Here is a 14285-nt window from a genome sequence, read left to right as displayed (position 1 = left end):
CTTCCCCTACAGGAAATGGCAAAGGGAGCACACAGCAAAAGCTGTCCATATAGTCCCCCCTCTGGCTCCGCCCCCCAGTCATTCTCTTTGCCTGCTCTGAACAAGTAGCATCTCCACGGGGATGGTAAAGAGTATGTGGTGTTAGTTGTAGTTTTATTTCTTCTATCAAGAGTTTGTTATTTTAAAATAGTGCCGGTTTGTACTATTTACTCTACAACAGAAAGTGATGAAGAGTTCTGTTAAAAGAGGAGTATGATTTTAGCAACAGTAACTAAAATCCATTGCTGTTCCCACGCAGGACTGTTGAAACCAGAGAACTTCAGTTGGGGGGAACAATTTGCAGACTTTTCTGCTCCAGGTATGACTAGTCTCTTTTCTAACAAGACATAGTAATGCTAGAAGACTGTCATTTTCCCTTATGGGATCAGTAAGCCATTTTCTTAGACTCATAACAGAATGAAGGCTTATAAATGGGCTCTATACTGGTTGACACTATTGTGGGCTAAATCGATTTTTTTTATATAATATTTATATGACTTTTGGAGTGTTTTGTGACTTTGAAACACTTTTGGGAACGTTTTTATTACGCCTGGCAGTTGTTTAGACACCTAATCTAGTCAGGAAGGCCCCTTCACTCTGGTATGCAGAGGGAGGAGGCCTCATTTTTCGCACCTCAGTTGCGCAGTTACTTTTGGAAGCAGTGCATGCAGCTTCATGTGAGAGGGTCCTGTGGCCATAAAAACGTTTTCAAGAAGGCTTATTTCTGTGGTGAATAACCCTCAAGGAAGGTAAAAGCTGTAGCAAAGGCTGTAGCAGGGACTGTAGTGGGTTTAAACGGGTAAATTGAACAATTAGCTCTGGTTTGCTCATTTAAGGGGTTAGAGACTTGAAATTTGGTGTGCAATACTTTCAAAACATTAAGACACTAGGGTGCAAATTTTGTAAAGATCGGATATTTCCTTCATAGTTTTTCAAACATTCAGAAATAAAGTGTGTTCTTTTTATTATTTAAAGAGACAGTAACGGTTTTGTTTAAAAACGGTTTTATTGCATTAATAGCCTGCTAAAGTCTGTCTAACATGTCTATATCTTCAGATAGCATATGTTCTGTGTGTATGGAGGCCAAGGTGGTTCCCCCTTTAAATGTATGTTCAAATTGTGCCATGGCGTCCAAACAAAGTAAGGACAGTACTGTCACATTTAATAAGGTTGCCCAAGATGATTCTTCAAATGAAGGTAGTGGGGATAGTTCATCATCCTCTCCTTCTGTGTCAACACCAGTTTTGCCCGCGCAGGCGACACCTAGTACATCTAGCGTGCCAATGCTTGTTACTATGCAGCAATTAACTGCAGTAATGGATAATTCTATAGCAAATCTTTTATCTAAACTGCCAGCATTTCCCAGAAAGCGTGATTGCTCAGTTTTAAATACAGAGGATGAGCAAGTGGGCGCTGACGATAATTTATCTGTTATACCCTCACACCAGTCTGAATTGGCAGTGAGGGAGGGACTGTCTGAGGGAGAAATTTCTGATTCAGGAAAAGTTTCTCAGCAGGCAGAACCTGATATTGTGGCATTTAAATTTAAGTTAAAACATCTCCGCGCCCTGCTTAAGGAGGTGCTAACTACTCTTGATGATTGTGACTCTTTGGTGATTCCAGAGAAATTGTGCAAAATGGACAAATTCCTAGAGGTCCCTGTGCACGCTGATGCCTTTCCGATACCCAAGAGGGTGGCGGACATAGTGACCAAGGAGTGGGAGAAGCCAGGTATACCTTTTGTCCCACCTCCTATATTTAAGAAAATGTTCCCCATTGTCGACCCCAGAAGGGACGCATGGCAAACAGTCCCTAAGGTTGAGGGGGCAGTTTCTACGTTGGCCAAGCGCACAACTATTCCCATTGAGGACAGTTGTGCTTTCAAAGATCCTATGGATAAAAAATTGGAAAGGTTGCTTAAAAAGATATTTGTTCAGCAAGGTTTCCTTCTCCAACCAATTTCGTGCATTATTCCTGTCACCGAGGCGGCGTCTTTTTGGTTCGAGGAACTAGAAAATTCGCTCCATAAGGCGACTCCATATGAGGAAGTCATGGACAGAATTCGCGCACTAAAGTTGGCTAATTCCTTTATTCTAGATGCCGCTTTTCAATTGGCTAAATTGGCGTCGAAAAATTCAGGTTTTGCAATAGTGGCGCGCAGAGCGCTTTGGCTAAAATCTTGGTCGGCGGATGTGTCGTCCAAGACAATACTGCTTAATATTCCTTTCAAAGGTAAGACCCTTTTCGGGCCAGAATTGAAGGAGATTATTTCAGACATCACTGGGGGAAAGGGCCATGCCCTCCCACAGGATAGGCCTTTCAAGGCTAAGAACAAATCTAATTTTCGTTCCTTTCGCAATTTCAGGAACGGACCGTCTCCTAACTCTGCAGCCTCTAGACAAGAGGGTAACACTTCCCAGCCTAAACCAGCATGGAAACAAATGCAAGTCTGGAACAAGGGTAAACAGGCCAAGAAGCCTGCTGCTGCTACCAAAACAGCATGAAGGGGTAGCCCCCGATCCGGGACCGGATCTAGTAGGGGGCAGACTTTCTCTCTTTGCTCAGGCTTGGGCAAGAGATGTTCCGGATCCCTGGGCACTAGAAATAGTTTCTCAGGGGTATCTTCTAGAGTTCAAGGAACTCCCTCCAAGGGGAAGGTTCCACATGTCTCGCTTATCTTCAGACCAGATAAAGAGACAGCCATTCTTACATTGCGTAGGAGACCTATTAAAGATGGGAGTGATACACTCAGTTCCAGCATCGAAACAAGGTCTGGGTTTTTACTCAAACCTGTTTGTAGTTCCCAAAAAAGAGGGAACTTTCAGGCCAATTCTGGATTTAAAAATCCTAAACAAATTCCTCAGAGTTCCATCATTCAAAATGGAAACCATTCGGACGATCTTATCAACAATCCAGGAGGGTCAATATATGACTACCGTGGACTTAAAGGATGCGTACCTACATATTCCTATCCACAAAGATCACCATCAGTTCCTAAGGTTCGCCTTTCTGGAAAAACATTACCAGTTCGTGGCTCTTCCATTCGGTTTAGCCACCGCTCCCAGAATTTTCACAAAGGTGCTAGGGTCCCTTCTAGCGGTTCTAAGGCCGAGGGGCATTTCTGTAGCACCTTATCTAGACGACATTCTAATCCAAGCGTCGTCCCTTTCCAAAGCAAAGGCTCATACAGACATTGTTTTAGCTTTTCTCAGGTCTCACGGGTGGAAGGTGAACATAGAAAAAAGTTCCCTGTCCCCGTCCACAAGGGTTCCTTTTCTAGGAACAATAGATTCTGTAGAAATGAAGATTTTTCTGACAGAGGTCAGAAAGTTAAAGCTTCTAAACGCTTGTCAAGTTCTTCAATCTATTCCTCAGCCTTCCATAGCTCAGTGCATGGAGGTAATAGGTTTAATGGTTGCAGCAATGGACGTGGTTCCTTTTGCTCGAATTCATCTAAGACCATTACAACTGTGCATGCTCAAACAGTGGAATGGGGATTATGCAGACTTGTCTCCCCAGATTCAAGTAGACCAGTTAACCAGAGACTCACTCCGTTGGTGGTTGACTCAAGATCACCTGTCTCAGGGAATGAGTTTCCGCAGACCAGAATGGGTCATTGTCACAACCGACGCTAGTCTTTTAGGCTGGGGCGCGGTCTGGGACTCCCTGAAAGCTCAGGGTCTATGGTCTCGGGAAGAGTCTCTTCTCCCGATAAACATTCTGGAACTGAGAGCGATATTCAATGCGCTCCGGGCTTGGCCTCAACTAGCGAAGGCCAGATTCATAAGATTTCAGTCAGACAACATGACGACTGTAGCGTACATCAATCATCAGGGGGGAACAAAGAGTTCCTTGGCGATGAGAGAGGTATCCAAGATCATCAAATGGGCGGAGGATCACTCCTGCCATCTATCTGCAATTCACATCCCAGGAGTAGACAACTGGGAGGCGGATTATTTGAGTCGTCAGACTTTCCATCCGGGGGAGTGGGAACTCCACCCGGAGGTCTTTGCCCAGTTAACTCAACTATGGGGCATTCCAGACATGGATCTGATGGCGTCTCGTCAGAACTTCAAGTTTTCTCGCTACGGGTCCAGATCCAGGGATCCCAAGGCGACACTAGTGGATGCATTGGTGGCGCCTTGGTCGTTGAACCTAGCTTATGTGTTTCCACTGTTTTCCTCTCCTTCCCAGGCTTGTAGCCAGGATCAAACAGGAGAAGGCCTCGGTGATTCTGATAGCTCCTGCGTGGCCACGCAGGACTTGGTATGCAGACCTGGTGAATATGTCATCGGCTCCACCATGGAAGCTACCTTTGAGACAGGATCTTCTAGTACAAGGTCCATTCGAACATCCAAATCTAGTCTCTCTGCAACTGACTGCTTGGAAATTGAACGCTTGATTTTATCCAAGCGTGGGTTTTCAAATTCAGTTATAGATACTCTGGTCCAAGCCAGAAAACCTGTGACTAGGAAAATTTACCATAAGATATGGAAAAAATATATCTGTTTGGTGCGAAAAAAATGAAAATTTCTAGGATACTCTCCTTTCTCCAAGAGGGTTTGGATAAAGGGTTGTCAGCGAGTTCTCTAAAAGGACAGATATCTGCTCTGTCTGTTTTGTTGCACAAACGTCTGGCAGCAGTGCCAGATGTACAGGCATTTGTACAGGCCTTAGTCAGAATCAAGCCTGTCTACAGACCCATGACTCCTCCATGGAGTCTAAACTTAGTTCTTTCAGTTCTTCAAGGGGTTCCGTTTGAACCTTTACATTCCATAGATATTAAGTTACTATCTTGGAAAGTTCTGTTTTTGGTTGCTATTTCTTCTGCTAGAAGAGTTTCTGAATTGTCTGCTTTGCAGTGTACTTCACCCTATCTGGTATTCCATACAGATAAGGTTGTTTTGCGTACCAAACCTGGTTTTCTTCCAAAAGTGGTTTCCAACAGGAATATTAACCAGGAAATAGTTGTTCCTTCTCTGTGTCCGAATCCAGTTTTGAAGAAGGAACGTTTGTTACACAATTTAGATGTGGTCCGTGCTTTAAAATTCTATTTAGAAGCAACAAAGGATTTCAGACAGACTTCATCTTTGTTTGTCGTTTATTCTGGTAAGAGGAGAGGGCAGAAAGCTACTGCTACCTCTCTTTCTGGCTGAAAAGCATCATCCGATTGGCTTATGAGACTGCCGGACGGCAGCCTCCTGAACGAATTACAGCTCACTCTACTAGAGCTGTGGCTTCCACATGGGCCTTCAAGAACGAGGCTTCTGTTGATCAGATCTGTAAGGCAGCGACTTGGTCTTCTCTGCATACTTTTGCCAAATTTTACAAATTCGATACTTATGCTTCTTTGGAGGCTATTTTTGGGAGAGAGGTTTTGCAAGCCGTGTTGCCTTCCGTTTAGGTAACCTGACTTGTTCCCTCCCTTCATCCGTGTCCTAAAGCTTTGGTATTGGTTCCCACAAGTAAGGATGAAGCCGTGGACCGGACACACCAATGTAGGAGAAAACAGAATTTATGCTTACCTGATAAATTTCTTTCTCCTACGGTGTGTCCGGTCCACGGCCCGCCCTGGCTTTTTAGTCAGGTTTCAAATTTTTTATTTCTGTACACTACAGTCACCACGGCACCCTATGGTTTCTCCTTTTTCTCCTAACCGTCGGTCGAATGACTGTGGGGCGGAGCCAGAGGGGGAACTATATGGACAGCTTTTGCTGTGTTCTCCCTTTGCCATTTCCTGTAGGGGAAGAGAATATTCCCACAAGTAAGGATGAAGCCGTGGACCGGACACACCGTAGGAGAAAGAAATTTATCAGGTAAACATAAATTCTGTTTTTTGATAGCTGTACCTTTCACTTCAGTTAAGCTCACATAATAGAGAGTGGAAGTCTTACATTTTTTTTAGTTTTTTGCACAGTTTAAAAGACGCATGACAAATATAAGCTCCAAGATGGCGGTGCCCAGTGAGAAGATGCAGCGCTTCACTAACTGATACTTGTAAAAAAAGAGAAAAAACAATAGCATGGTGGGTAGTAACCATGTTACTGTAGTTGTATCCAGCAGTTTAATGTTCCTTTTTAATAACCTTTGGCTTTTTATTATGTTGCTGGCTGTAACTTTTTAATTTCTTTCTAATGACACGGTGAGTCCACGGATCATCTCTAATTACTATTGGGAAAATTACTCCTGGCCAGCAGGAGGAGGCAAAGAGTACCACAGCAAAGCTGTTAAGTATCACCTCCCTTCCCTCCAGCCTCAGTCAATCTCTTTGCCTACGTTAAAAGCAAGGAGGTGGTAAAGTTTAGGTGTCTGAAAGAAGATTCTTCAATCAAGATTTTATTATTTTAAAGCAGAGCAAGTTTGTCCTGCTCTTTCCTGGGGTTTAGCCGTAGCCCATGTCAGTCTCTTCAGTAGAGCAGTTGGTGGCTTTTAAGCAATTGGGAACTTGTGGGGTATAATCCTCACTGCGCCTCCCAAATAATTGTTGCTGTCCTAACTTGAAAGCCTGAGTGAGATTATGAATGCCTCTCAAACCTAGTGAGCTGCCCTGCTGCCAGTCAAATTACATCGAGGCAAGTGCTAAATTTATTTTTCTAAGCAGGTAAAAAAGAAAAATATTGGCACTGTGTGGGACATCAGATGCATTAATCCTATTATCGGTTAATAGGATAATGTAAGGCAGACCAGGCTACAGAGATTATTGCTAGGGAATGGGAGAGACCTGGTATTCCCTTTTCTCCATCCCCAATTTTTAAAAATATGTTTCCAATAGCTGACTCTATCAAGGAGTCTTGGCAGACGGTCCCCAAGGTGGATGGGGCAATTTCCACTTTGGCTAAGAGAACCACTATTCCAATAGAGGATAGCTGTTCCTTTAAGGATCCTATGGATAAGAAGTTGGATGGGTTACTTAAAAAGATGTCAGTCTGTGATATCCCAGAAGGGGATACAAAAAGGCGCGCTGTCAGATTTAAAAAGATAGGGGCGGGAAAAAGTGGGAGTAACATAAAAATGCACCCAAACAAAAGATACAACGAGACTAAAAACAATGTGTTTTCCACAACAATGTAATGGTTATCAAAGATAAAATATCATGTCCCAAAAATGTTATTAAACAATGTTTTTGTCCATAGAACAAATTACCGCCGGACGTTTTCTGGCGGGGCAGCTCCTCTTGGTCCCAGAGAGCGGGGGTAACACTGTGGTAGGAATAAAAGAAAGAGGGCGCCAATAGTGTAATATTGTTTGTTTCAAAACGGAATTAGACACAAATATTGCGCTTACCAAAAAAAGATGCACTGAACTCTGACCAGTGCGATATCGCCTGCTGGCACTTTATTCAGCGGCCAGTATACTGTGTATAGGCATATATTCTCCAGATGACCTTTGTATTTCTATGGATTTGACTCCAGGATATGTGAACCTTAGAAAATATAGAGGGAACTCCACATAGTGTAATATGTCTTTTCAAAGGGATGGAGGAAACATATAGTATGCTTACCAAAGGAAAAGGCACTGTACTGTGACCAGTGCAGTCTCGCCTGCTAGCACCTTAAACAGCGGCTAGTGTGCTGTGTGTTGGTGTATCCTCGCTGTTCTTTGGAGTATACAGCTCTCTGTATGGTGTCTTCAGACTGTAGCCGTGCACGTTAAACTTTGTAAAGAAATGTCTATTATATTGTTACCACTGGATGTATAATAGTTGTAACTATTTGTAAGTAGTTTAAAACTTAACGGCACTAATTAAAAATTAGTGGGCAACTTCCAAATAAAATTTAAAAGGCTTTAATGACGCGTTTCTCAACCAGCTACGGGTCGTTTCATCAGATATAAAGCAGATAAAATACACTTCAAATTGTAACATTATATACACATTTGACTGATTAAAACCGGAAGTTGTCACTGGAAAATAACCAATGAATACATCTAAAAGACTACAGCTGAGATATCAACATCGTGTCCCCAGCTGTTACAATTCTAACATTATTTAAACATTATTAGACAATCAAACAAATTAACCGAAAAAACAGTTACAGTAATATATTCATGTCGATGTCAAAAAAGGGGGTATATATACACAAAATCCTCAATATATTTTATTATTGTTATTATTTCAACCTTAGTGTTTCTATAGTTAAACATATCTATTATCGATCTTCCTATATATGTTATCAATATATTAGAATTTTTCGACACATTTTCTAAAAATTCGTTTTAAGGGGATATGGAAATAATAGATCCTACTTAATAATGTGTATGTTAGGTGGACAAAACATTTTTTGAAAGAAAAACCTATTTAGATTTTGTTTATGGCTGCAACCATAATTATATTTGCAATCAGACTAATGTTTGTGTATTAATGGTATTGCGTGTCCGAATGTGTGAACCATGAGATGTATAAGAAATATAAGTGTTGTTTGCTATATGTGATCTGAACATATTTTTTTATATGTGTATGTTGTTAAAGATAGTATCTTGCTCTAGTTTTTTCGTGCTGTGATTGTAAATGTGTTGGATTAAGTATGTCTGTGTTGGATGAACTGTTTGAATATATATTGGATGTGCATGAACTTTTTTGTATATAATATAAATGACATGATGGTTCTGTAGGTATATCCTAACAGTGGTTGATCTAAAAAATGATCAAAAATCGGTGTGTATATTGACACCAGTTTTTTTTCCTTGTTCTGCTGGCAATGTCAATATGTGAAATTTATTCGATGTGAGTGTGGGTATATAAGTAATTGGAACAAAAGAAAATGTATGTGTGTATGTGTGTCAGTGTTCATTAATCGGTATGTGTATCCTCCAAAAATATTTCTAATGGTCATAAGTATTGGAACAAAAGAAAATATATGTATGTGTGTGTGTCAGTGTTCACTGATCAGTATGTATGTCCTCCAAAAATATTTGTAATGGTCATATGATAGTCAATAGTGCATCTGGCATGTTGGTGTTTCAGGTACTAACTACCCCTATTGGTATCTCTAGGGGTTCCTTAAGGAAGATGTTATTTTGATGGATATGGAATTTGATCTATATTAATTAACGCCAATTTGTGGTGTCCATATCAGAAAATAGGATGTGCCTGAAAAATGGAAGGATATATGATGTGGATCTACTAGTTGAAGGCTGCTAGATCCAAATTGGCGTTAAGCCCAAATGGATGTAGAGTCTTCAACCGGTAGATCCAAAATGTTTCGCGTTGTCTAAGTCTGATTAGTCTATTGTAATCAGTATTTTTGGGAACATAATCTATCGGAATGTATTTGAAAATATATGGGTTCCCATTGTGTTTCAGTAAACAATGGTTGGGTATACTATGTTTTATGTTCTTTTTTCTGGAATTTTTACAATTCCGGTGATGTTCTCCCCATCTGGTTCTTAATTTTCTAGAGGTGCGGCCTACATATTGTCAGAAAGCCATTTATGGTTTGCAAAACAATCCAAACATCATTATTCGTGACGCCGATAAAGGCGGTGGAATTGTCATCCAGGATCCTGAGGACTACATCAAAGAGGCCAACAGGATCTTGGATGACAAAAATTACTACAAAATTTTACATAAAGATCCTACCACCAATTTTTTGCAGTCATACATTGAACATATAGATAAAGGTTTTTCTTTAAAAATTCTTAACAAAAGTGAAAAAGATTACTTAAGAATACAAAATCCGAGCATTGCCCATTATTACCATTTACCAAAAATCCACAAAAATAAAACAAACCCACCAGGACGTCCAATCATTGCGGGAATAGGAAATTTGACATACAATTTATCATATTACGTAGACCAATACCTTCAGAAATACGTGATCACATTACCCTCATACATCAAGGATAGTACACATTTATTACAACAATTAAGCAATATCAATATTACAGATCAAAATTTATTATGGATCACATGCGATGTCAGCTCGCTGTATTCAAATATCTCACATAAATTAGGGTTACAGGCTATTGCTTATTATCTCCAAAAAGATATATATCTACCGAACACACAATGTGATTTCATTTTGGAAAGCATCGCATTCATTTTACAACATAATTATTTTTTATACCGAGACAAGTACTATCTACAAACAAAAGGTACGGCCATGGGGACCGGGTTCGCCCAAAGTTTTGCTAACCTATTTATGGGTTTTTTTTGAAGAAAAATACATTTACACTGCAAACTTGGGATCGAACCTGGTCTTCTATGGCCGATACATAGATGATCTGATTTTCCTATGGGAGGGTGACAAATATTCAGCAGACAATTTTATCACTCATTTAAACAGTAACAATATGGGAATCCAATTCACAGCCAATATTCAGATGCATGAAATTGAATATTTAGATCTGATATTAAGCCTCGAGAATAAGAAGATAATATCAAAAACTTTTTTTAAGGAGGTAGATAGTAACAGTTTTCTTAATTTCAACAGTAATCATCACAAAAATTGGATACGTAATATTCCTTATAGTCAGTTTCGCAGGATTAGACGCAATTGTTCCAATCATGACACTTTTTTGGAGCAAAGTGAAATTCTATACAATAGATTCTTAGAGAAGGAATACCCGCCATCACTATTGGACAAGGCTTTACATAGAGCATCAGAATTAAATAGAGATGATATTCTCGTGAATAACAAGAACAAAAGCCAACCAGATTTTTTGGAATTGAAAGACACATGCTTCATTACTCAATACAACTCTGATTTTAATAAGATACAGCATATAGTGTCCAAACACTGGCATATAATTCAGAGGGATCCAATTTTGAAAAGTCTAGTGAAGGACAAACCGAAGTTTGTGTATAGAAGAGCTCCGACCCTTAGAAGTAAACTGGCTCCAAGTAAAAAAGTTAAACACATACACACCAAAAAGACCAATCAGACTACAATACAAAATAGCGGTATTTTTGGCTTGTGTGGAATGTACAAATGTTGGAAAGCAGAATGTTGCACATGCAAAATAATTAAATCTGGCATAAAATCTTTTAAATCAACGGTCACAGGGGAAACCTTTCAAATTCCCATATTTTTTAACTGCGAATCATCCTATACGGTATATCTTATGGAATGTGTGTGCGGCCTACAATATGTAGGCCGCACCTCTAGAAAATTAAGAACCAGATGGGGAGAACATCACCGGAATTGTAAAAATTCCAGAAAAAAGAACATAAAACATAGTATACCCAACCATTGTTTACTGAAACACAATGGGAACCCATATATTTTCAAATACATTCCGATAGATTATGTTCCCAAAAATACTGATTACAATAGACTAATCAGACTTAGACAACGCGAAACATTTTGGATCTACCGGTTGAAGACTCTACATCCATTTGGGCTTAACGCCAATTTGGATCTAGCAGCCTTCAACTAGTAGATCCACATCATATATCCTTCCATTTTTCAGGCACATCCTATTTTCTGATATGGACACCACAAATTGGCGTTAATTAATATAGATCAAATTCCATATCCATCAAAATAACATCTTCCTTAAGGAACCCCTAGAGATACCAATAGGGGTAGTTAGTACCTGAAACACCAACATGCCAGATGCACTATTGACTATCATATGACCATTACAAATATTTTTGGAGGACATACATACTGATCAGTGAACACTGACACACACACATACATATATTTTCTTTTGTTCCAATACTTATGACCATTAGAAATATTTTTGGAGGATACACATACCGATTAATGAACACTGACACACATACACACATACATTTTCTTTTGTTCCAATTACTTATATACCCACACTCACATCGAATAAATTTCACATATTGACATTGCCAGCAGAACAAGGAAAAAAAACTGGTGTCAATATACACACCGATTTTTGATCATTTTTTAGATCAACCACTGTTAGGATATACCTACAGAACCATCGTGTCATTTATATTATATACAAAAAAGTTCATGCACATCCAATATATATTCAAACAGTTCATCCAACACAGACATACTTAATCCAACACATTTACAATCACAGCACGAAAAAACTAGAGCAAGATACTATCTTTAACAACATACACATATAAAAAAATATGTTCAGATCACATATAGCAAACAACACTTATATTTCTTATACATCTCATGGTTCACACATTCGGACACGCAATACCATTAATACACAAACATTAGTCTGATTGCAAATATAATTATGGTTGCAGCCATAAACAAAATCTAAATAGGTTTTTCTTTCAAAAAATGTTTTGTCCACCTAACACACACATTATTAAGTAGGATCTATTATTTCCATATCCCCTTAAAACGAATTTTTAGAAAATGTGTTGAAAAATTCTAATATATTGATAACATATATATAGGAAGATCGATAATAGATATGTTTAACTATAGAAACACTAACATATTAAGATACAAACGAAATACACACTTTCTAACACCCGCTGCTATTAGGGATATAAAAACCATTCACACTATACAATCAAAAACATACAGTCTAATATTTACCCAATACAAATACTCAATAAGATATTACCAATTTTATTGTTCATTAGGAATCCCAAAACATTGCACCCGATAAATGTGACCACACAGTTTAATACATTCTCAAAAGGTTGAAATAATAACAATAATAAAATATATTGAGGATTTTGTGTATATATACCCCCTTTTTTTGACATCGACATGAATACATTACTGTAACTGTTTTTTCGGTTAATTTGTTTGATTGTCTAATAATGTTTAAATAATGTTAGAATTGTAACAGCTGGGGACACGATGTTGATATCTCAGCTGTAGTCTTTTAGATGTATTCATTGGTTATTTTCCAGTGACAACTTCCGGTTTTAATCAGTCAAATGTGTATATAATGTTACAATTTGAAGTGTATTTTATCTGCTTTATATCTGATGAAACGACCCGTAGCTGGTTGAGAAACGCGTCATTAAAGCCTTTTAAATTTTATTTGGAAGTTGTCCACTAATTTTTAATTAGTGCCGTTAAGTTTTAAACTACTTACAAATAGTTACAACTATTATACATCCAGTTGTAACAATATAATAGACATTTCTTTACAAAGTTTAACGTGCACGGCTACAGTCTGAAGACACCATACAGAGAGCTGTATACTCCAAAGAACAGCGAGGATACACCAACACACAGCACACTAGCCGCTGTTTAAGGTGCTAGCAGGCGAGACTGCACTGGTCACAGTACAGTGCCTTTTCCTTTGGTAAGCATACTATATGTTTCCTCCATCCCTTTGAAAAGACATATTACACTATGTGGAGTTCCCTCTATATTTTCTAAGGTTCACATATCCTGGAGTCGAATCCATAGAAATTCAAAGGTCATCTGGAGAATATATGCCGATACACAGTATACTGGCCGCTGAATAAAGTGCCAGCAGGCGATATCGCACTGGTCAGAGTTCAGTGCATCTTTTTTTGGTAAGCGCAATATTTGTGTCTAATTCCGTTTTGAAACAAACAATATTACACTATTGGCGCCCTCTTTCTTTTATTCCTACTTAAAAAGATGCATGTACACCAGGGTTTACAATGGCAACCTGCGGTGTGTATTGCTATTGTCACCAGCGTGGCAGCATACTGGTTTGATGCGTTGTCTGATTCTATTCAGACAGATACTCTTAAGTTGGCCAATTCCTTTATTACGGATGCTTACCTACAGGTTATTAAGCTGGGAGCAAAGATTTCTGGTTTTGCCATACTGGCCCGCAGAGCCTTATGGTTGAAGTCCTGGTCTGCGGATGTATCGTCTAAGCTTTTGGCGATTTCCCTACAAGGGTAAGACTTTGTTTTGGCCGGGCTTGGCGGAAATTATTTCAGACATTACAGGAGGAAAGGGTAATTTCCTCCCTCAGGATAAGAGGAATAAGCAGAAATGACGTTAGAGTAATTTTCCTTCCTTTCGAAGGGTAAGCCTTCCTCGCCCTCTGCCAAGCAGGAACAGTTCAAACCTTCCTGTAGGAGCAACCAGTCTTGGAACAAGGGGAAGCAATCTAAGAAGCCTGTTAATGACTCAAAGTCAGCATGAAGGATCTGCCCCTGATCCGGGACCCAGATCTTGTGGAGGGCAGACTTTCCTTCTTCGCTCAGGCCTGGGTTCGGGATGTTCCGGATCCCTGGGCTGTGGATATCGTGTCCCAGGGATACAAACTAGAGTTCAAGATTTTTCCTCCCGGGGCAGGTTTCTGCTCTCAAGATTATCTGTAGACCAGATAAAAAGAGAGGCGTTCTTACACTGTAT

This window comes from Bombina bombina, unplaced genomic scaffold, assembly GCF_027579735.1.
Source record: "Bombina bombina isolate aBomBom1 unplaced genomic scaffold, aBomBom1.pri scaffold_991, whole genome shotgun sequence".
In the NCBI taxonomy this organism is placed as follows: domain Eukaryota; kingdom Metazoa; phylum Chordata; class Amphibia; order Anura; family Bombinatoridae; genus Bombina; species Bombina bombina.
Note: the sequence above shows the minus strand (reverse complement) of the source record.